Here is a 17,888-nt window from a genome sequence, read left to right as displayed (position 1 = left end):
CCGTCAGAGCCAGCGATAGAGTCGGTGAGATCTGTAATCGGGGCATCTGATCAAATCAGGTCGGAGTGGGAGTTAGTGGGATCGCTGTCTGGGGGTGTCAATGCCGTTGGAACCCAGTGTCCAGGGTTGCCTTTTTGTACTTTATGGTTTTTATCATTATGTATTGCAATGTCCTGCTGCCACAAATCAACAGATTTCATGGGATGGGATTGTGTCGTGGTTTCTCGTTTCTCACAAATGACAAGGAGACGCCGAAAACCCATGAAGACATTTTAAACTTTCATTTGCAAATCAAAGCTGAGACAATCAGAAAGCTAATAGCTGACTGCCCATCGAGGCTTGTACACAGCATTTTTTATAGCAATCTCCTATCTTAGCTACATTATCATATCCAGTCGGACTGTGATTACACATCATCAATATATCCTCTCTCGACTTTCCACTATTGTTTTACTCTCCAACTTAATTATGTCCTAGTTTACATTTTAGACCATATATCCTCTCATCCTTAACCACAGTTATTTCTTAATTAGTCTTGTGTTGACATACTGCCATATATTTCATCACCTTACTCGCCACCGTTATCTTTCTACCTGGTTTCATTCTAGTTCTCTTCATGAATTAATAGTGAACAGGTCAAAAGTCATGGCTACATAGTGAATACCTTCTAATGAGCTAGCAGTGGCTACATAGAGAATAGTGTAGAGAATACAATGTGTGCATTTGAGTAAATACGGTAATACACAGAAAATACAATGTGTGCATTTGCATTTTCCAATAATTGCAGGTAATATTAAACCTGATTCTGACTCTGAGGTAGGTAGATATCTATTTATCTACCTCCCTCCCTTTCTCCCCCGGTCCACACTCCTCTCCAATCAGATTCCTTCCTCATCATCCCTTTGTCCTTTCCACCTATCGCTTTCCAGCTTGTCCTCCTTCCCCTCCCCCACAGTCTTATTCCAGCTTCTTCCCCCTTCCTTCCCAGGCCTGGTGAAGGGTCTCGGCCTGAAATGTCATCTGTTTGTTCATTGCCACGGATGCTGCCGGAACAGCTGAGTTCCTCCTGCACTGTGTGTGTTTGTCTCTGCATTTGCAGCATCTGCAGAATCTCTTGTGTTTAGATAGATATAGTTATAGACAGATAGACAGACAGATAGATGGACAGATAGACAGATAGATAGATAGATAGATAGATGGACAGATAGACAAACAGATAGATAAATAGATTGATAGATAGTGTCAATAGATAGATATCTAGTAAAGCAAACAACAATATAGGTGGGTAGATTAATTGTCCCTGTGGGTGCAATGGGCTGGTGCAACTCACTGGGCCAAAAGACCTGTTACCATGCTGTATCTCAAAATAAATAAATGAATATTCCTAAATGTCCACTTCTATACCATAATAAATAGTCTGTTGGTAACACTCCAGAGAAGTGAGGGATGCAGGCCCTGTCACTTTCTGATTCTGTACTATAATAAATAGTCTACTTATTACAGAAGAGAAGCAGCGTGCCGTGCGTGCACAGCCCTGCGATGAAAAATGATGTCGTATCTGTTAAACAGGGGCCGTGGACAATTCTGATTTGATGAAGATGGACATGAAAGCACAGAGGAACATCTGGAAAAATTTCTGAAAGGCTCATTCGCTGCTGTCGTTACTGCGTGGTCAGGAATCTTTCGGAGGGTAGGCCTCAAAATCCCCGGCCTTGCCTGCTTTTGGCAACCGTTTGGAAAGCGGTGAAATGATCGGACAAAGTCAGCATGGATTTGTGAAAGGAAAATCATGTCTGACGAATCTCATAGAATTTTTTGAGGATGTAACTAGTAGAGTGGATAGGGGAGAACCAGTGGATGTGGTATATTTGGATTTTCAAAAGGCTTTTGACAAGGTCCCACACAGGAGATTAATGTGCAAACTTAAAGCACACGGTATTGGGGGTAAGGTATTGGTGTGGGTGAAGAATTGGTTAGCAGACAGGAAGCAAAGAGTGGGAATAAACGGGACCTTTTCAGAATGGCAGGCGGTGACTAGTGGGGTACGGCAAGGCTCAGTGCTGGGACCCCAGCTGCGTAACACTAAGGGGCAGAAGACGCTGCTGGGAGTTGTGTACAGGCCACCTAACAGTAGTAGTGAGGTCGGAGATGGTATTAAACAGGAAATTAGAAATGTGTGCAATAAAGGAACAGCAGTTATAATGGGTGACTTCAATCTACATGTAGACTGGGTGAACCAAATTGGTAAAGGTGCTGAGGAAGAGGATTTCTTGGAATGTATGCGGGATGGTTTTTTGAACCAACATGTCGAGGAACCGACTAGAGAGCAGGCTATTCTGGACTGGGTTTTGAGCAATGAGGAAGAGTTAATTAGCGATCTTGTCGTGAGAGGCCCCTTGGGTAAGAGTGACCATAATATGGTGGAATTCTTCATTAACATGGAGAGTGACGTAGTTAATTCAGAAACAAAGGTTCTGAACTTAAAGAGGGGTAACTTTGAAGGTATGAGACATGAATTAGCTAAGATAGGCTGGCAAATGACACTTCAAGGATTGACGGTGGATATGCAATGGCAGGCATTTAAAGGTTGCATGGATGAACTACAACAATTGTTCATCCCAGTTTGGCAAAAGAATAAATCAAGGAAGGTAGTGCACCCGTGGCTGACAAGAGAAATTAGGGATAGTATCAATTCCAAAGAAGTAGCATACAAATTAGCCAGAGAAAGTGGCTCACCTGAGGACTGGGAGAAATTCAGAGTTCAGCAGAGGAGGACAAAGGGCTTAATTAGGAAGGGGAAAAAAGATTATGAGAGAAAACTGGCAGAGAACATAAAAACGGACTGTAAAAGCTTTTATAGATATGTAAAAAGGAAAAGACTGATAAAGACAAATGTAGGTCCCCTGCAAACAGAAACAGGTGAATTGATTATGGGGAGCAAGGACATGGCAGACCAATTGAATAATTACTTTGGTTCTGTCTTCACTAAGGAGGACATAAATAATCTTCCAGAAATAGTAAGGGACAGAGGGTCCAGTGAGATGGAGGAACTGAGCGAAATACATGTTAGTAGGGAAGTGGTGTTAGGTAAATTGAAGGGATTGAAGGCAGATAAATCCCCAGGGCCAGATGGTCTGCATCCCAGAGTGCTTAAGGAAGTGGCCCAAGAAATAGTGGATGCATTAGTGATAATTTTTCAAAACTCGTTAGATTCTGGACTAGTTCCTGAGGATTGGAGGGTGGCTAATGTAACCCCACTTTTTAAAAAAGGAGGGAGAGAGAAACCGGGGAATTATAGGCCGGTTAGCCTAACGTCGGTGGTGGGGAAACTGCTGGAGTCAGTTATCAAGGATGTGATAACAGCACATTTGGAAAGCGGTGAAATGATCGGACAAAGTCAGCATGGATTTGTGAAAGGAAAATCATGTCTGACGAATCTCATAGAATTTTTTGAGGATGTAACTAGTAGAGTGGATAGGGGAGAACCAGTGGATGTGGTATATTTGGATTTTCAAAAGGCTTTTGACAAGGTCCCACACAGGAGATTAGTGTGCAAACTTAAAGCACATGGTATTGGGGGTAAGGTATTGGTGTGGGTGGAGAATTGGTTAGCAGACAGGAAGCAAAGAGTGGGAATAAACGGGACCTTTTCAGAATGGCAGGCGGTGACTAGTGGGGTACCGCAAGGCTCAGTGCTGGGACCCCAGTTGTTTACAATATATATTAATGACTTGGATGAGGGAATTAAATGCAGCATCTCCAAGTTTGCGGATGACACGAAGCTGGGTGGCAGTGTTAGCAGTGAGGAGGATGCTAAGAGGATGCAGGGTGACTTGGATAGGTTGGGTGAGTGGGCAAACTCATGGCAGATGCAATTTAATGTGGATAAATGTGAAGTTATCCACTTTGGTGGCAAAAATAGGAAAACAGATTATTATCTGAATGGTGGCCGATTAGGAAAAGGGGAGGTGCAACGAGACCTGGGTGTCATTATACACCAGTCATTGAAAGTGGGCATGCAGGTACAGCAGGCGGTGAAAAAGGCGAACGGTATGCTGGCATTTATAGCGAGAGGATTCGAGTACAGGAGCAGGGAGGTACTACTGCAGTTGTACAAGGCCTTGGTGAGACCACACCTGGAGTATTGTGTGCAGTTTTGGTCCCCTAATCTGAGGAAAGACATCCTTGCCATAGAGGGAGTACAAAGAAGGTTCACCAGATTGATTCCTGGGATGGCAGGTCTTTCATATGAAGAAAGACTGGATGAACTGGGCTTGTACTCGTTGGAATTTAGAAGATTGAGGGGGGATCTGATTGAAACGTATAAGATCCTAAAGGGATTGGACAGGCTAGATGCGGGAAGATTGTTCCCGATGTTGGGGAGGTCTAGAACGAGGGGTCACAGTTTGAGGATAGAGGGGAAGCCTTTTAGGACCGAGGTTAGGAAAAACTTCTTCACACAGAGAGTGGTAAATCTGTGGAATTCTCTGCCACAGCAAACTGTTGAGGCCAGTTCATTAGCTATGTTTAAAAGGAAGTTAGATATGGCCCTTGTGGCTACAGGGGTCACGGGGTATGGAGGGAAGGCTGGGTTCTGAGTTGGATGATCAGCCATGATCATAATAAATGGCGGTGCAGGCTCGAAGGGCCGAATGGCCTACTCCTGCACCTATTTTCTATGTTTCTATGTTTCTATATTAATGACTTGGATGAGGGAATTAAATGCAGCATCTCCAAGTTTGCGGATGACACGAAGCTGGGTGGCAGTGTTAGCAGTGAGGAGGATGCTAAGAGGATGCAGGGTGACTTGGATAGGTTGGGTGAGTGGGCAAACTCATGGCAGATGCAATTCAATGTGGATAAATGTGAAGTTATCCACTTTGGTGGCAAAAATAGGAAAACAGATTATTATCTGAATGGTGGCCGATTAGGAAAAGGGGAGGTGCAACGAGACCTGGGTGTCATTATACACCAGTCATTGAAAGTGGGCATGCAGGTACAGCAGGCGGTGAAAAAGGCGAATGGTATGCTGGCATTTATAGCGAGAGGATTCGAGTACAGGAGCAGGGAGGTACTACTGCAGTTGTACAAGGCCTTGGTGAGAGCACACCTGGAGTATTGTGTGCAGTTTTGGTCCCCTAATCTGAGGAAAGACATCTTTGCCATAGAGGGAGTACAAAGAAGGTTCACCAGATTGATTCCTGGGATGGCAGGACTTTCATATGAAGAAAGACTGGATGAACTGGTCTTGTACTCGTTGGAATTTTGAAGATTGAGGGGGGATCTGATTGAAATGTATAAGATCCTAAAGGGATTGGACAGGCTAGATGCGGGAAGATTGTTCCTGATGTTGGGGAGGTCCGGAACGAGGGGTCACAGTTTGAGGATAGAGGGGAAGCCTTTTAGGACCGAGATTAGAAAAAACTTCTTCACACAGAGAGTGGTGAATCTGTGGAATTCTCTGCCACAGCAAACTGTTGAGGCCAGTTCATTGGCTATGTTTAAGAGGGAGTTAGATATGGCCCTTGTGGCTACAGGGGTCAGGGGGTATGGAGGGAAGGCTGGGTTCTGAGTTGGATGATCAGCCATGATCATAATAAATGGCGGTGCAGGCTCGAAGGGCCGAATGGCCTACTCCTGCACCTATTTTCTATGTTTCTATGTTTCTATGAAAAGGAGGTCGAATCGTTCGATAGAGATGGCGCTCAGTACTCTGTGTCGGAGAGCTGATCAGAGCTCGAAGTTTTCGGATGACTCAGAGTCGGACTGGGGTCGGACATGGCAGGGAGAGTTTTTCTTCCTTCTCCCATCTGCGTGAGATGTGGGACATTTGAGAGACTTTGAACTTTTTACTGTGCTCATGGACTTCCTTCATCAAGTTATGGTATTGTTGCACTGTTGTAACTATATGTTATAATTATGTGGTTTTGTTAGTTTTTTCAGTCTTGGTCTGTCCTGTTTTGTGATATCACACCGGAGGAATATTGTATCATTTCTTAATGCATGTATTACTAAATGACAATAAAAGAGGACTGCGTGTCTTCATAATCATCATCATAATCCTATTGATAACAACCCCGAGAAACGAGGGATACAGGCCCTGTCACTTTCACGGTTTGCAACTACAAGAGAGCAAATAAATTGTCTGTATCCCATTGCCCCGGGATACAGCAGGAGACACTTGGAAGCTCCATGTGATATTACGTCTCAAATGAAATTATCAAGGCCGTTGATCGGGTGAATACAGTCAGCCAGTTCCATCACGGGCACAACCCCCCCACCACCATCGAGAACATCTCCAAAACGCGATGCTGCAAAAGGCAACATCCGTCATTAAGGACCACTCACCCCCCCATCCAGGACATGCCCTCGTCTCTTTGCTACCTTCCACAAGGAGGTGCAGACGGCTGAAGGCCCACACTCAGTGACTCGCGAACAGCTCCTTCCCCTCTGCAATCTGATCTCGAACGGGCAATGGACCCAGGTACACGATCGCTGTATTCACTTCTGTTTAGTAGTGCTTGTTTGCTTTGTAATTGATAGTAATTTTATACCCTCCACTGCCACAAAACAACAAATTTCACACCAGTGAGGACAAACCTGCTTCTGGTTCAGTAAGCAGCGGAAAGTGCTGCTGATTGAAAATGAACCGGCAGGTGCTGAACGATTCTTAGGTTGGCCATCCTGAGGTGTTCAGGTCCTGGTTCCAATGTGTGTACAGGCAGGGGTCACGAAACGCAAATCCAAAGGGCGAGACTTGAAGGTTAAAGCCCCTGAGTCAGCTTGTTTGGAGGTCAGAGTCCCGATGCATCTGAATCAGTGAGTCTGAGCCAGGGACTGGAGGCCTCAAGGCAGCCTGTCCTGGAGTTTGAGGCCTGTGTGAGCAGGTGTGTGTGTGAGTGAGTGTGTGTGAGACAGTGTGTGTGTGTGAGAGTGTGTGGATGTGTATGAGTGTGTGTGTGTCTGTGTATGAGTGAGAGTGTGTGTGTGTGTCTGTGTGAGAGAGAGAGTGTGGGTGTGAGAGAGTCTGTGTGTCTGTGTGTGTGTGAGTCCGTGAGTGTGTGTGTGTGAGCAGGTGTGTGTGTGTGAATCTGTGAGTCTGTGTGTGTGTGTGTGTGTGTGTGAGTGTGTGTGTGTGAGCAGGTGTGCGTGTGTGAGTGTGTGAGCAGGTGTGTGTGTGTGAGTGTGTGTGTGTGTGAGCAGGTGGGTGTGTGTGAGTGTGTGTGTGTGAGTGTGTCAGTGTCTGTGTGAGCAGGTGTGTGTGTGTGTGTGTGAGTGTGTCAGTGTCTGTGTGAGCAGGTGTGTGTGTGTGTGAGTGTGTGTGTGTGAGCGGGTGGGCGTGTGTGAGTGTTGTAGTGTGAGCAGGTGAGTGTGTGTGTGTGAGTGTGTGAGTCCGTGAGTATGAGTGTGTCAGTGTGTGTGTGAGCAGGTGGGTGTGTGTGAGTCTGTGAGTATGAGTGTGTCAGTGTGAGTGTGAGCAGGTGGGTGGGTATTTGTCTTGTTGCTGTTGTTGCCATTTCTGGTGTTGTTCTGCTGAGCATTCTGGGAATGTTATGTTGTGCCGAAGTGTGTGGGGACGCTTGTCGGCTGCCCCCAGCACATTCTTGGCTTGTGATAAGTAAACGAGTCTGAATCTAAACTAATAACCTGGGCCACGTTGAGATCAAGAAGGAAGAAGCATTGGATCTACTGACTAATACTGAGGTGGAATGGCCCTGCTTGATCCATTCCAGGTTTTTGAGAGTGAGGACATACAAGTCTACAGAGTGGTGGATACAGCTCACCCATCCCAGACTGAGCTCTCCACACTATTGAGTATATTGTCAAGGAACACTGCCACGAGAAAGCATCATCCAACAGCGGGGGCGTCCACCATTCAGGCCATGCTCTCTTCCTGCTACCACCTCTGGGAAAGAGGTACAGGAGCCTCTTATGCTTTGGGCACGCGGCCAGGTGGACTAGTGATCTGAAGGTCGTGAGTTCAAGCCTTGGCCGAGGCCACATGTTGTGTTCTTGAGCAAGGCACTTAACCACACATTGCTCTGAGATGACACCGGTACCAAGCTGTATCAGCCTTGCCCTTCCCTTGGACAACATCAGTTTCGTGGAGAGGGGAGATTTGCAACACGGGCAACTGCCGGTCTTCCATACAACCTTGCCCAGGCCTGCGCCCTAGAGAGTGAAGACTTTCCAGAGGCAGATCCATGGTCCTGCAAGAATAACGGATGCCTTTACCTTTACAGGAGCCTCAGCTCCCACACCACCACAAATATTATCCTTAATCAGATATTGGACAAGTTTTTTATTAACAAAATATACTTTATTTACAATAAAATTATTCAGAATAACCCATTCAATAACTGAATTCTTTAGAGACATTACCATTACATTCTATGCAGTTTATCAATTTCAGCCACTCCCATGGCACTCTGCTGGTTCATATTGTAGAAGACAACCATAGTTGGGGGGTATACTCCCCCCCCCACCCCGCCCACACGGGAGAAGAAACCTAAACCGGGCCCTTGCGGCGGCTGCACCGAGTTTCAGTGCGTCCCTCAGCACATACTCCTGCAGCCGAGAATGTGCCAGTCGGCAGCATTCTCCCACGGACATCTCCATGTGCTGGTAGATCATCAAGTTTCGGGCCGACCAAAGAGCGTCTTTCACCGAGTTGATGATCTGCCAGCAGCACCGGACGTTGGTCTCCGTGTGCGTCCCCGGGAACAGCCCGTAGATCAGAGAGTCCTCTGTTACGCAGCTGCTGGGGATAAAACGTGACACTAGCCCGTCCTTTCTCCTCCACACCCTCTTTACGAACTGGCAGTGTGCAAAGAGGTGGGTCACAGACTCCTCCTCACTGCAGTCCTCCCGTGGGCAGTGGGGTGCGGAGACGACGTTCCGGGCGTACAGGAGGGCTCTGACTGGGAGGGCCCCTCTCACCCCCAGCCAGGCGAGGTCTTGGTGCCTGTTGGTGAGATCTGTCGATGAGGCATTTTGCCAGATGAACTGGACAGTCTGCTCAGGGAACCACCCCACTGTGTCCATCACGTCCTTCTCCTGCAGTGCCTGCAGGACATTACACGCCGACCACTGCCTGATGGCCCTGTGGTCAAAGGCGTTCTCCTGGAAGAACTTTGCTACGTAGGACAGGTATGCCGGCAACAACCAGCTGACTGGGGCGTTGCGCGGGAGCGGGGCCAGACCCATCCTTCGTAGCCAGGGTGACAGGTAGAACCTGGGCACATAGTGGTACTTGGTGCCCACATATCTGGGTTCCACACACGAAGCTGGCCATCTAGGTGAGGGCGACTTTGGGAACGTTTTTGCCCCTGCAGATGCTAATAAACCTGCGGACCGACCTCGGATCAGAGCAGAAGACGGTGACGTCGTCCATGTACAGGGAGGTTTTCACTTGGGTCCATCCACTGCCTGGCAGCGTCACCCCTTTTATGCCTTCACCCATCATGGCGGCTTCGGCAAACAGCGCACAAACAAGACACAGGGCAGCCCTGCCTGACTCCAGACTTGGTTGGGAAGCTGTCTGTTTCCCACCTTTTTGACTTGGACTGCACTACGGATGTCTGTGTAGAGCAGTTTGATCCAGTTCCGGATTCCCTCCCCGAATCCTATTTTACGTCCGTCACGTAAGGAGACTTTCTCCTGGTCCACCCCCTGTCCTGCACGTAGTGCGAGGCTGGTTACCCCATGACTGGTCTCTCCAGCCATCTTCGCCTCCACCGCCGCTACACAGGGGGATGCGCTCGGCCGCTCCTCAGCCCACGGTCGCTGTGTCCGGAAATGGACACTGGAGATCGCAGCGTTCCGAACAACGCCGCTTGGTCTTAGCTCTCTCCCCAGCCAGGTTAGCTCTTGGAAGTTGGCCGAACCCTAGCGCCGGATATCTCGTATCAGAACGAACACTGGAGTCTTTTTTTTCGAAAATACTTTATTCAGAAGTGTTACAAAATAAAGTTAATTACATACAAGAAAAAAACATTCGTTGACTCTGAGTCCTTATTCAATAAAGTTATTAACAATAAAAATTATGCGTTGACTCTCTGTTCATTTACAAATGAAAGATGTTTACAGTAAATCATGCGCTTACTCTCAACCCTTGGTCAAGAGTTAAGACATTCTGTCCTCGTAAGTGTATTTCCTTTGCCCCCCTTCGCCCGCACCTCAGCGAGTTCTGCGCCTACCACGACGTTGATCTCTATTTCCATCACCCCCGTTTCTGGGCCGACTTCTTTGGCAACGATTCCACACCCTGCGCTCATGACCCCATCTCCCGTCTCCAACCCTCCTCCTTTTCTTGCACACGCGCTCTGGTTCTCATTTCAAGTAGTCGACGAGACATCAGCCGTCTCAACTTCAGTACTCCCCTCCCGCTTCCTCGAACCGTACCTGCTCTCAGCCCACTGCTCTCTCTCTGCACCATTCCCAACCTTACCATCAAACCTGCAGACAAAGGGGGCCACTTACAGTTCCCCTGTCCTGCGCGTCTATCTTCTACTTCCTACCCAAGATCCACAACCGGACTCTCCTGGTAGGTCTATTGTGTCTGCCTGCTTCTCCCTACTGAATTAATGTCCTCCAATCTCAATTCCATCCTATCCCCTTGGTTCAGTCCCTTCCCACCTACACCTGCGGCACTTCTCATGGCCTCGATCTTCTTCAATTCCTTGGCCCTGACCTCTTCATTTTCACTATGGATGAGCATTCCCTAAACACTTCCACCCCCCCCCCCACCATGAAGGCTTAAACATCTCCGCTCCTTAATTAAAAAAAAAACAACCAGTTCCCCTCCATCATCACCCTCACCAAACTGCAGAACTGGTCCTCACCCTCAACACTTTCTCTAGACCCGAGGAGTAGCCATGGGCCCCAGATATGCCTGCTAGTTTGTTGGTTACATAGCCCAAGCCTTCTCTGGTAATGCTCCCCAAATCTTCCTCCGCTACATTCCGGACATCATTGGCGCTGCTTCATGCGCCCACGCCGAGCTGGTCAATTTTATCAATTTTGCCTCCAGCTTCCACCATGCCCTTAAATTCACTTGGTCCGTCTCTGATACTCCCCCCCCCCCCCACACTTTCTCCATCTCTGGGGACAAACACTCTCGCCTCTTGTGTGTGTTGCATATTCCAGTGATTTTCTGCACCTAGAATCAGAATGAGGTTTAATATCACTGATGTATGTTTGAAATTTTCTGTTCAATGGCAGCGGTAGCTATCTGAAGAAACTTTTTATATCTTTAATATTGTTGGCTAGCTTACTGTTGTATTGCATCTTTGGCCTTTTAGTGACTTGTTTTAGTTGCCTTCTGTTGGTTTTGAAAGCTTCGCAATCCTCCACCTTCCCAATATTTTTTTCTCAATTATATGCCCTCTCTTTGGATTTTGTGTGTTTTGACTTCTCTAGTTAGCCATGGTTGTGTCATCCTGCCTTTAAATAGATAAAATCTGCAGATGCTGGAAATCCGAGCGACACACACAAAACGCTGGAGGAACTCAGCAGGCCAGGCAGCATTCACGGAAAAGAGTACAGTGGACGTTTCGGCTGGCAGGACTGGAGGAGGAGAGGGGGAAGAGAAACACAGGGTGATCGATGAAATCTGGAGGAGGAGGGATGAAGTAAAAAGCTGGGAAGTTGATTGCTGAAAGAGACAGAAGTCCATGGAGGAAAGAAGGGGGAGGGAATTGTCGTGATAATACTTATATTGGAGGAACACCACTTAGTATTTCACAACTGGAAGATTCCGCTCAGCATTGAGAGCAGTTCAAACTGTGTTAACAACTCTACTTTTTAGGAGTATGAAGAGCAACCACTCAGACAGCGTCTCCTCCCTCCGCAGCTCCCCGCAATGGGGAGAAGGGAACGGTCATCAAGACCGGAGAGCCGCTGTACAAAACAACGCTCACCGGCTGCTTCCCGCTCAGGAGGAAACGCCACGACTCTTCCTCGTGGTTGCAGAGACCAAACTTTTTAGTGCTCGATTTCTCAGTCACAGACTATAGAAATGATCCTTAAAAGTATAGTCTTAACCACCAGCTCCCGCCGCGCTGCTCCCCACCCACAAACAAACACTTTCACCTCACGGCGAGCGGTCACTTCCTTCCCTCGGTTATTCACAGGGATCACGGACGGGGTGGAAGATAATTACAACCGACCTCTCCCCATCCATTCTAAACTTCACAGTCAGACACAACCTGTAGTTACTCTTCTTGCTGCGACTGACACGAGGAGTGAAAATCTGCATAATTTAGCATCCGGGCTCCACCCACTGACAGCTTCTTCCTTCATCTGAAATGATTCTGGTGATCTCCGAGTCAGAATTAGGTTTAATATCACTGACACGTCCTGTCAAATTGGTTATACTGTGGCAGCGGTACATTGCAATACACAAAGTACTATAAGTGACTACAAACATCTATCATAAATAGGCAGAGAGACAGTTTCGTGAACAGCTTCCCCTCGGCCATCAGATTTCTGAATGGACCCATGAACACTATTTCCGTATTTTCCCTTCTCTTTCTGCATGACTTATTTAATTTACATATATTTATTTACTTTATTATTATGTATTACAATGTACAGCTGCTGCAAGGCAACACATTTCACAGGGTATGCCAGTGATATTAAGTCCGATTTGGATTCTGAGGGAGATAAATATCTATTTATCTGCCTCCTTCCCTTTCTCCTCTGGTCAACACTCCTCTCCTATCAGATGCCATCTTCAACCCTTTACCTTTCCACCTATGACCAGCTAGCTTCTTACTTAACCCCGCCCCCTCTCCGCGACCCGCCTGGTCTCGCCCTATCACTTGGCAGTTTGTACTTCTTCCCCTCCCTCCCCCCCCCCTTATTCTGGGATCTTCCAATTTCCAGTTCTGACGGACTCGACCTTGAATGTCAACTGTTTATCCATATCCATAGATGCTGCCCGACCTGCTGAGTTCCTCCAGCGTTTTGTGTGTTGCTTGGATTTCTAGCATCTGCAGATTTTCTCTTGTTTAGGCAGAGATAGATAGATAAAAATAGACAAATAGATAGATAGACAGACACTATAGAGAGACTGATAGACAGATCGGTAGAGATGTTGTGGATAGAGAGATAGTAATGCAAACAACAATATGGGTGTGTGGATTAATTGTTCACGTGGGTGCAATGGGCTGGTGCAGTTCACTGGCTGAAAGACCTGTTACCGTGCTCTATCTCAAAATAAATAAATGAATATTCCTAAATGTGCACTTCAGTACTGCAATAAATAGTCTATTGGTAACAATCCAGAGAATGAGGGATACAGGCCCTGTCACTTTCTGAGTTTGTACTGTAATAAAGACCTGGCTGGTGGCATAGTGGCATCAGCATCGGACTTCGGGACAATAGGTCCTGAGTTCGAATCCAGCCGGCTCCCCTGCACGCTTTCCATCTGTGCTGGGTTATGAGCTGATGATCTCTTTGGAAACTCACCCGGCAGAAGGCAATGGCAAACCACTGCTGTAACTTCCCTCGTGCGCGGTTCTTCACGACAGAGAGGCGTGGAGGGAAATCGCTATCCGGAGAAACTCCGGATGCGACGTTCCTTTCCTTTCCTATTGTAATAAATAGTCTTTTGATGAAAATCCAGAGAACGAGGGATACAGGCCCTGTCACTTTCTGAGTGTTGTTACGTACCCTCAACCCTGGGGAAAGTACCAGTTACGTGCATGCAACACTGTAAAAGTATTAGCAGCAATAGAACACACCTGGAGTTTGGTTTTACTGTTAACAAGCACTATTTTATTAGTAACTATTGGATATAGTAACTTGAACCAGGTAAACCAAGAGTTAAGGATTACGCATATAAAGGTGTACAGATAAAGTTCCCAAACTTATCCAAGCTCAGGTGGCAAGAGTTAGTCTTACAATGGTATGTAAGAAAGTTCAATTCAATACTCAGATTAATTAATGTGAGATGTTTGTAATCCAAAGGTGAATGTTGTGAGAAGGCAATTATGTCGATATTCCACAGATTCCACGACAGCAATACAAAATAACCATAGCAGTAGGTTTTATCTCTGAAGTTGTTCCATTCCACACATGAAGTATCACCAACAGTGATCTTCAACGAATATCCTTTCAACACAAGTGGTACCACACCTGAATTCAGCTATGGGACGTCTCAAAGTGGTGGCCACAGGATACTCCAACAGAATCCACATATGGATTATCACCAACTGTAGCTTATCACAAAGGGGACCCTCTTCCAGGGAAAACTACCACCCAGGCAAGGGTAGACAAACCGGTAGATTTCACAAGGTTACCCCAATCACACACAACGTGATAGCCACTTATCCAGTTCCATGACATACGAAATAACTCCAACAGTGATTTGCCACAGGGGTGCCTTTCTTCAGTGAAATACCACACCCAGACAAAGGGTAAACACACACGTGGTAATCACAAAGATTTTTCCCTCACCAAAGAACCCTCTCCTGTGGATTAACTATGTGACAATCACACTTTTGTATTCAAATGGAATCAAACCCATCCTTACGGGCTACTTAGAAGAGAGTCCAAACAGTGACCTCTTTGTCACTAGGTTTCTTCTGTTTCAAACCATCCTCTCCTCTCTTCTCTGCAAACTTCTTCTAGTTGCAGTACTTTATGAGAGTCATTTATCAATACTCTGGGTTGATATCAACTCACTCTTTTGGGCTACTGAAAGTTTAAACCAGCGACCCCACTCACTGGTGTCTTCCATTGACCGAATCCATCTTGACTCTGAACTGCGTGTGTCTGTAAGAGGATCATCTGAACTTGCTTTATTCAAAACAAGCCATGAGAAACCATAAACATTCATTGTCCATCAAACAACTCCCCCTCTCACCGTAGTAACCAAGCAATTTTTCAGTCAGCCGAAATCCAACAGTGTCCCAAAAGTCAGTCTCATTCTCTCTGCACTTTTTAGAGTGACAGTCCACGGAAAAAAATGAACCATAGGGCTATATAACAGTGTACCGTAATAGTCTGTTGGTAACAATCCAGAGAACGAGGGATACAGGCCCTGTCACTTTCTCAGTGTGTTCTGTAATAAATAGTCTGTTGGTAACAATCCAGAGAAATGAGGGATACAGGCGCTTTGACTTCTGAGTTTGCAGTTGCAAAATAACAAATAAATTGTCTCCATCACATTGTCCCAGGACACAGCAGGAGAATGAATCGGCAGATGCTGAACAATTTTCAGGTTGGCCATCCCAACGAGATGCCCAAGTCCCAGTTCAGAAGTCTGTATAGGTTGGGGTCATGACGGACAGTGATTATCCCAGGTCATTGGGGTCAGAGATGTGCACAAGTCCAGAAGTCAAAGCCCAAAAGAAAAACCTGTAATTGGCGAATCCTACGGTTGATATCCAGACACCAGTGAGGTTCAGAGATAGAAACTCAAAGGTTAAAGGCTGTGGGTCAGCTTATGCAGATGTCAGAGGCCTGATGTCTGTGAATATGAGAGTCCAGGACAGAAACTGGAGGTTGAAGTCCCAATGTCTGTGAGTCAAGTTCAGAAACTGGAGGCTTCAAGGCAGCCTATCCCAGGTGTGTGTGTGTGTGTGTGTGTGTGTGTGTGTGTGTGTGTGTGTGTGTGTGTGTGTGTGTGTATTATGAGCATGCAATCTGGGCCCTTGTGGGCTGCCCCCAGCACATCACTGAGTTGTTTTCATTATTAACCCAAGTGTCACATTTCACTGTATGATTTGATGTATGTGTGATAAATAAATTAACTTGAATCTGAACTGATAATCTGGGCCATGTTCAAAAGCTCAATGTAATTTTATTACCTAAGTCTCTATATCCCACCATATATAGCCCTGAGATTCATTTTCTTGTGGGCATTCTCAATAAATCCATAATAGAATAATAACTGTGATAGAATCAATGAAAGACCACACCAACTTGAGAATTCAATCAGTTGTTATACAAATACTAAAAAAAAAGAACTAATAATAATAACTAAGTGACAAACATCAGAACATGAAATGAACTGTACTTGAAAGAGTCTGTAGTTTGTGGGAACATTTCAATGATGGTGAAAGTGAAACTGAGTGAAGTTATCCCCTCTGGTTCAGAGCCTGATGGTTCTGGTACCTGACGGTGTGAGTCCTGAGGCTTTCGGACCTCCTTGATGGCGGCAACAAGAAGAGAGCATGACTTGCGTGGTGGGGGTCCGTGACGATGGTGGTGGGTGCTGCTTTCCTGCAACAATGCGCCATGTAGATGTGGCCAACAATGGGGAGAGCTTTGCCTGTGATGGACTCAGCAATATCTATTCATTTTTCCAGGACTTTCCGTTCAAGGGCATTGGTGTTTCCATACCAGGCTGTGATGCAGCCAAGTCAGTATAGTCTCCACCACACATGTATAGAAGTTGGTCGAAGTTTTAGCTGTCATGCTGAATCTTCACAAACTTCTCAGGAAGGAGAGGTGCTGCTGTGTCTCCAGCATAATTTCACTTCTGTGCTCGTCTCAGGACAGACCCTCTGAAATGATAACACTGAGGAATTCCAAGTTGCTGAGCCTCTTCACCTCAGAATCCCCGACGAGGACTGGTTCATCTACCTCCAGTTTCCTCTTCTGAAAGCTATAACCAGCTCCTTGGTCTCGCTGACTAACTTCTTGGGTAAGAAGTTGTTGTGGCACCACTCAGCCAGATTTCCAATCTCCCTCCTGCAAGCCGATCCATCACCACCTTTGATTTGGTCTACAACAGCGGTGTCGTCAGGAAACTTAAACATGGCATTGGAGCTGTGCTTAGCCACACAGTCATAAGTGTAAAATGAGTAAGGCTCACCTTCGTTAGGGATGGATGCATGTCGGCCTCAGAGACCGAAATAATTGGAATACTGGGGGCTGTGAGAGTTTGTGGTGGTCCCTCCATGTTCTGACGGTCAAAGCCAGCACAGAAGGCATTGAGCTCATCTGGATGCAAAGCCCTTTTGTCACCTATTGTCACGCTGAGATTTGGAAGGGTGAAGCATTGATCTACTGATGATTATTGGGGTGGGTGGAAATACCCCTGGTTGTAACTACAGTATCCCAAGTTACTGAGAGAGTCAGGAACATAAATGTTGTCAGTGAGTGGTGGAAAAAGCCCAGTCCATCACAGACAAAGCCCTCCCCACTACTGAGTATACTGCCAAGCAGTGGCCACCATCAGGGATTACCACACCCAGGCCATGCTGTCTTCTCGCTGCTGTCATCAGGGACCCCCCACACCCAGGCCGTGCTCTCTTCTCACTGCTGCCACCAGGCAGAAGGCACAGGAGCCTCGGGTCAGGCAGCATCTATCAAAATGAATAAACAGTTAACGTTTAGGGCCAAGACCCTTCATCAGGACTCACTTACTCTTCAACTACCAAGCAGCTGAACTGGCGTGGATATCTTCACTCACCCACCACCTCTCTGAAATGACTCTACAAGCTACAGACTCACTTTCAAAGACTTGTCTTCTCAGCACTTCTTTATTCTGTTTGTCTTCTTTTGCACATTGGTTGTTTATCAACCTTCTGTTATGTATAGTTCTTCATAAATTCTATTGTATTTCCTTATTTTCCTGTAAATGTCTGCAAGAGTGAACCTCAAGGTAATATATATTGACATCTACATCCACAGGAGACCCACATGCACATGGGAAGAACTGACGTACTTCCTGACAGAGGACGCTGGAATTGAACTCTGACGCCCTGGGCTGTAACAGCGTCACACTATGGTATTCTCCTGTTTATGAATTGTCTCTTATTGGGGATCACAGTACAAGATCAATACTATTGTCTTCTCAATCTTCAGCCTCCTCTTTCAGAACCCTGCTCCAGACCTTTCAGTTTCCCAGGAACCTTCTCCCTAGTTATGGT

The 17,888-nt window shown here is 46.4% G+C and overlaps 1 non-coding gene across 1 annotated transcript; it reads right to left on the bottom strand.

Annotated features, from left to right (window-relative positions):
- Positions 1-11,823: 11,823 nt before the first annotated feature.
- On the bottom strand, positions 11,824-12,042 carry LOC134351238 (small nucleolar RNA U3). Its single transcript, XR_010019085.1, has one exon. It is a non-coding gene; the product is annotated as a small nucleolar RNA U3 (small nucleolar RNA).
- Positions 12,043-17,888: the final 5,846 nt, after the last annotated feature.

This window comes from Mobula hypostoma, chromosome 8 (genome assembly GCF_963921235.1).
Source record: "Mobula hypostoma chromosome 8, sMobHyp1.1, whole genome shotgun sequence".
Lineage (NCBI taxonomy): Eukaryota > Metazoa > Chordata > Chondrichthyes > Myliobatiformes > Myliobatidae > Mobula > Mobula hypostoma.
Note: the sequence above shows the minus strand (reverse complement) of the source record. Positions and strands in the feature narration are given on the sequence as shown.